The following is a 6,837-nucleotide window of genomic DNA, read 5'->3' as shown; positions in this document are numbered from 1 at the left end:
GCAGCCATGGCTCACGGGCCCAGCCGCTCCGCAGCATGTGGGATCCTCCCTGACTGGAGCACGAACCCGTGTCCCCTGCATCGGCAGGCAGACTCTCAACCACTGTGCCACCAGGGAAGCCCTCTACTCTTATTTAATCAACTAGATGCTCTGGAGTTGAGTGGCAACCACTCACAATTTTAAATTAACTCATGGGTAAGACTATTAGCCCAAATGTTTCTCCCCCCAATATGATGTGTTATAATTGTATGTTATCATCATCTGCTTTGAAAATTTCCCATCAACCTTTCCCACGCTTTAGCACACCAAATTCCCTAAGTGGGTTTGAATTCTTAACCTTTGCTGGTAGAGTATAACCACATCCCAGTTAGGGACCAGGGGACTGTTTTTCTTTAGGCCACTTGACTATAATCAAGTGGTCTAGCTCTTTTTCCCAAATTCTGGTCTAGAACTAGAATAAGAACTATTGGAGAATTTGTTTAAAATGGACAGTCAGGCCCCACCTCCAGAAAATCTGATTATATGAGAGTGAAGTGGGATTCTATGTTTTTAACGAGCTGCCCAGGTGTCTCCTAGCTTGATAAAAACTTTTGGAGACAAAGATTCTAGCCTTGGTGAGGGAGGCTCAGAATGTTGTTAGATCTCAAGAAACCTTGGGCATCTGTTATAGCACATTTTCATTATTTACCTGTTTATATATTCTATTTCACCCACTAGATTTGAAGCCCCTTTTGGAAAAGTGACTTGCCATAGTCGCTGTATCCACTGGCTCAGTGCAATTCTACTATGTCCAATAAATGTTTGGCATTAAATTAATTAATAAAACAAAGAACAGCAGTAATTCATCAAATTCTGATCCTACTGGACTAAAGTATTTTTTCCATCAATACACTACTATTAATAAACCTGTTGTTAGAGTTCATATGTTTTTTTCTCCTGTGAGATCCAATTCAGCTAAACAATTAGGGACAGCTTTTTAAAAAAAAAATTCTTACAGTTTGAGTTTTAAGAGTGCTCCATGAGGTAAACAGGATAAGAACAGTTATTCAGCTGCTTTAGCTGAGGACACAGGCCAAGGAAGGATAAAATGACTAGCAAGTACTCACAGTTTTTAGTATTTGCACAGGCAAGAATGCAGTGTGTTGTAGTGAAAAAGCATACTCTTTATTGCCGCGCTTGAATTGGAGCCCTGCCATTTACAAGCTGTGTGATCTTGAACAAGTTATTTAAATTTTCTGAGCCTCCCTTTTTTTGTGCATGTACTCTATACACAGGGGCAGACAGCAGATTTGTCTGAAGCAGTAAATGTGTCTAGGAGAGTGTTTGGCACATAGCAGGAGCTGAGCACACATTGTATTCCTTCCTTCCTGACACACTCTCCACAGCAAGGACTCGGTTTGTCTTCGCCTGGCAGTAGTATGTGCTCAACAAATATTTATTGAATTGATTGATTAACGTAATCCTAGGATTAAAAAAAAACCCACAAACGTCTTTTCCTTTTACCTATCAAATGTTATCAATCTATAAAATTATAATATTACCATAATCCCTCCCCCAATCACAAACCCCAGATGGTCTACATACTAATGACAAGCTATATTCAGTCACAACCGAAGGAGAGTGACTTAGAGACTACAAACTGTGAAATAAAGAGGGAGTTTCCATTTAAATATAAGACTATACATATGTTTCTCTGTATAATAAAACAAAACGAATACATCAGCATCTCTTTATTCTGAAATTTTCTAGCAAGCAAGGATGGTAAAGACAAATTAATCACACGTGTGAATTCAATCTGTATAAAACATTCCTACTTATTGTGATCTCCTTAATTTTTATATTGGCAACCCTAAAATAACTTATAGGGATACTATAAGTTCACTCAACCCTATTTTTTCCACAAGGATTGAAAGTCCTCAAATGTGAATACTCTTAATATGATTTTCTTTTCAAGGATCATCACCCTCTGGGTTGCGAAAAGCCCTCATGAGAAGAGTGAACAGACTTGGAGTCAGATAGCTCTGCCACTTTGACTCGCCAAGTGACCTTGCATAATAAACTCACTAGGCCTCAGTTTCCTCATCTATAAAATGGAAATATAATAGAAATATAAACACCTACTTCATGTAGTTGTTATGAGGGTTAGGAAAGGCAATGTACGTGAAGTGCCTATGAAACACAGCAGGGACTCAATTTATTGTCCCTCCTGCCCCTACCAAAATGCTACAAACGGATTCAGTGGTTCCAGTTAAAAGTACAACATCTAGGTATTTTCATAATTAATCATTAAGACATCAAACTAACATTTTTTAAAGTCTAGTTAGCTGCAAGACTTTTCCTTTGTCCCTCTAGAGAAGAGTCATTAGCTTATAGCAGTCCTGAGACACAAATGTCATGAAGGCACCGGCATTTCCAGAGAGGATAAGGGCTGTGTCAACCCATGAAAGCTTTCTCTTTCCTATGAATGCTCTCCAGATTTCTCCTTTGGACTTCTTTGAGCTACCTTGAGCTAAATGCCCCACCCCCATGATCTGACTTTCTGAGAGTTTAAAGCCTGCCCTGTCTGGTGCCCTTTATATTCCAGGGATGCTGAACAACTTGTATTTATTTCTCTGTATCTTCCATTGGATTGTAAACTCCATGAGGTCAGGGCAGTGTCTTCTTCACTATTTTAGGTTTCATTTCAAATGTCAATTTTCTAACTGCAGTATCTTCACAAAATTTTCTGCTAGATGACTTCTCTTAAAATTAATTTTTAAGGGGAATTCCCTGGTGGTCCAGTGGTTAGGACTCGAGGGCCCGGGTTTGATCCCTGGTCGGGGAACTAAGATCCCACAAGCCTCACAGCACAGCCAAAAATTCTTTTTTAAATATTTTAAATTCGTTTTTAGGTTTCTTTTTTTCTTTTCAAGGTGTGAAATATTAACCATGTAGGTAGAATAAGCATATATATATATATATTTTTTAATCTATACGTGCCTCAGCAGATGCTGGCACAGAATACCAGATCCTTTAATAAAATAAAAGTGAATCTTCAAATCTTAACACCAGAAGGGAAATCTAGAGGGCATCTGATCTAGTGCAGCACCATGCCCCCCTTAGCATCATTTCCTGCCACCACCATGAAGGCCCCATGATGCACTGCTCACACTTTAAACCCCTCTTTTGGGTCCAGGTTAATCACCCAAGGCTGTCTCTCTACACCCCCACCCAGTGCTCTCCCCTCTATGTTCCAGAAATATTGAATTTCTTGTAAGTAGCCCTAAGCAGCCATGCTCACTTCACCATATATAAGCCCATATGTCCCTTTTCACAGCATATTTTAATTGCCTTGTTTTTTCTCTATAGAGAAAATTGGATTGTGAGCCCTGTGAGGTCAGGAAATGTCCTATTAATTATCCCATTCCTATTCCTGGCATGCAATGGGCTCTCAATAAATATGTTAACTGAATGACCTCCTTTTGGCAAGAGTTTCAGAAATACTTTACTAGAGAGTAAACAGAAAACAAATGGGAAAGAATTAAAATAGAAGGAACAGCCAGGAAAATATAGATATGCCATCCTAGTTTGGTCTCTGGGAGGAGGGAGTCTTGTGCCATCCACCTTTAGACTGGGCGTACCCACCCTGTCTTCTTAGTCCAGGCAGCAAAACTCCACAGGCCTCTTTTTCTTAGGGAGGGGGCTACCCTCACCACCTCCAGCCCTCCACACACAGCTCAGGGCCTGTCTCCTCCTCCTTTCCGTGCCTCCCCTGCCGTCCTCCAGGTAGGCCTCTCACCCCCATCAGACTAGTCCTGCAGGGAAGCTCACCTCCCCATCACAGGGCAGGACCTCCTCCCCCCACCCACCCCGCAGGCCTAGCAGTGTGTGGGACACACCACGTCCCAAGAAGGAGGCACAGACCTGAATGTGCCTGGTATAAATCTTTACCAGGCCTGTGACCAGCTCACAAGAGGGAAAGAGGAATGGCTCAAATTCACTTCTACAGGCAAAAATACCTATAGGCTCCTAAGAAAGCAGTCGGCCTTTAGATCACTGCAGATCTGGAAAACTTGTGTAATTCTTTTTTGGTGGAAGCAGAAACCTGACTCTGAGCTAACCCCTGACCAGAGGCCGCTGGGGCCTAGAAATACCCTTGTGAATTCTCCGCGTCTAGGCCGGGGCCTGGGGGTTCCCTGCCGTCCGGCCATCGGCAGAGGCCTCCCTGAGGGCTAGGCCGGCCCCAACTGGACGACCTGTGGCCCGACTGCGGCCCGCACGCAGAAGGCGAAGACCGCCGCGCCGCTTGGGCTGGGAGCGCCGCCGGATCGCTCAGGCCAGGCCCAGCGCGGCCGCTTCGAGCTTTCAGAATCCTGCGACCCGTACCCCAAGCGCTTCCTATGACCGACCAGACCCTCAGAAACAGAGAGTTCCTCCCCGCCTTCCCCTCCCCGCCAGACTTGCCTGCGCCACGAAGCTCGAGAAGCGGTTCCCCCTGCGCGCCCCTCGCTCCAGGCCGAGCTTGGAAGTGCCTCTGACTTCGCTGCGGCGCCGGAACCCGCGTGGGCTGCCCTGGGCCGCCGCTGCTCGGTGGCCCCGGCTCAGCGCGCGAAGCCGTCCCCGCTGCCCCCCAGGGGTCCTGGGAGCCGTGGCCCTTCCGACCCCTAGACATCCAAACCAGAGAGCCCTGGAGTTATTCCGGGCCGCGGGGGTGGTGGAGGATGGGGGTTCCATTCACGTCTCCGTTTGCAACAATAATGACACGTCCTAGTCCCACTGATGCCAGGAAGCCCCCGAAGGCAAGCCGGTGGCTCCATCGGCCCTTCAGGCGCGACGTCCAGTTTGCACGAAGTAATCACCAACTTCTGCACTCTGGGAAGGATTTTGAGGGGGAGTCGGGCTGAGCCCCAGACAGCAGCTCCGGGCCGGACTTGGAATATACTTTTTTTTTTTTTTTTTTCCAAATCTGACCCGGATCCGTGGCTCTGAACTTATTGTGACCTCAGCGGCCCGCCTTGGGCTCTGCGCGAGCGGGAACCCGGTGCGGGACTCAGGATTCACGGTCGCACCCGGGGCTTGCAGACCACTGGAGGGGAGAGCGGGGAGGTATTCGTATGGGTTCACGTATGGGGTATTTTTCTAGAACGAGATAAATAGATCTCAAAACAGTAAAGTCCTGGTCCCGAAGCCACGACCGCGCCCCTAGGTCTCTCCAAAGATCCCCTCCGGGCGCTTGTCTACAGAGGGGACTTTGGAGCCCCAAGTTTTCCTCAGGCGCGTTGGGTTGAACTTGGGGGCAGCTCTCGCGAAGCGCGCATTGCGCCCACGCGCTCACCTTAGCGGGAGCCACGGACTAATTAGGTGCCCCTGTTCTCCCGCTCAGCCGACGGGGCAGCCCGGCTCCAAGGGGCTGAGACCTGCGGCAGACGCCAAAGTCACCCGCCGTGACCGGCCTCGTCATTTAGAAGGAGAAAGGGCAAAAGGGCTGCTCGAAACCCTTTTTTAATACTTGACAGTTTGAGGCAGGAGCCTTGTAAGCGGAGACGAACGTGCGATAATTCTCTGCTGTTTGAAGAGCAGTGCAAAGCTGCCAAGAAACTCACTACGACGTGACTGTTTACTCCTGCGAATGGGCCGCAAAGAAAATATGCTTGGACCAGGTGACCCGGCGAGATCCGCAAAGCCGCTCCCGGCGACTCTCTCCTCCAGCGAGTCCGAGACCGGGGAGAGGGAAGTGGGCAGGTGGGTTTCCTCCACCCCTGAGTGCTACAACCTCCTTCTCTATTTTCTCATTTTATTTTTTAAAATTAAAAAGACAGAGAGAGCGCGCGCACAAGTCTTAAAAGTGGATAGCTGAATAGCGTCTGATAAAATTTGCGCTATGAAAAACATGAGGTCGAGATAGATCAGTGCGTGGGTGAAGGCTGCTCTAGCAGAAACTCGAGAAGTGAGCGGGAGCCCACAATTTTCGTTTTTACTGTAGAAATTGGTAAACGAAATCAAATGGCAATGGTTACCTATTACAGCCACTGAAAAGTTCGAAACAATTTAATGTGTTTCGGATTTATATGTATGTAATCACCATACTTTTTATTTTGTCTAGCTATTTCCATTAAGTTTTAATAAGCTATAAAGTTCCCTGGATAAATTTTGTGAGGGTTTTTTGGGGGGTTTTGTGTGTGCGTTTTATTTGTTTGGTTGTTTTTTGTGTGTGTGTGTGTTTTTTTGTCTGAGTGAGTGGAGATTACATGAACCAGAAGCGAAGTTTGAGCATAATTTTCTTAGCCACTGGGAAGTCTATCTCCTGCCAAAATTCCAAGGATGGGAAGAAGAAAGGGAGATTAAATACTCATTGAGTACCTACTATGTGCAGACAACCTGATAGGGCTGGCTTTATAAATTTTATTTAATATTAATAATTGTTTATCAATAAGAGCTCTTTTTAAAAAGACCAAACACTTTCTTCTGCATCCGGACCTCAAAGGGACAGCTTCCATAATTTTATTTTATTTGCAAGAATTTTGTTTTTATTACTTCCTTCTTCGAAGTGACGTAACTGCTAAGGTTAGTGGAGAGATCCATGTTTAATGATATTAAAGTCTGTTAGTTTAACTGATTACATCTTTTAGTGTTAATCCTGTCTGGGGCGGGGGGTTCGGGGTGGGGAAGTGAAGGTGAGTCAGCACACGGTGAATTTCTCCTAACTCTTTTAAAGCAAAACTTTTTCGTCTCTGTGGATCAAAGGAACCGAAAACATGACCCGTTTTGTAAGGGCTATGCAAACACTGTGGCTTGTGCTGACCACTGATAGAGGCTGAGTTAGACTAGAGGCTACATATGTTACAAAGAATACGATGC

This window comes from Neophocaena asiaeorientalis, unplaced genomic scaffold, assembly GCF_003031525.2.
Source record: "Neophocaena asiaeorientalis asiaeorientalis breed wild unplaced genomic scaffold, Neophocaena_asiaeorientalis_V1.1 scaffold59, whole genome shotgun sequence".
NCBI classification, from domain to species: Eukaryota; Metazoa; Chordata; class Mammalia; order Artiodactyla; family Phocoenidae; genus Neophocaena; species Neophocaena asiaeorientalis.
Note: the sequence above shows the minus strand (reverse complement) of the source record.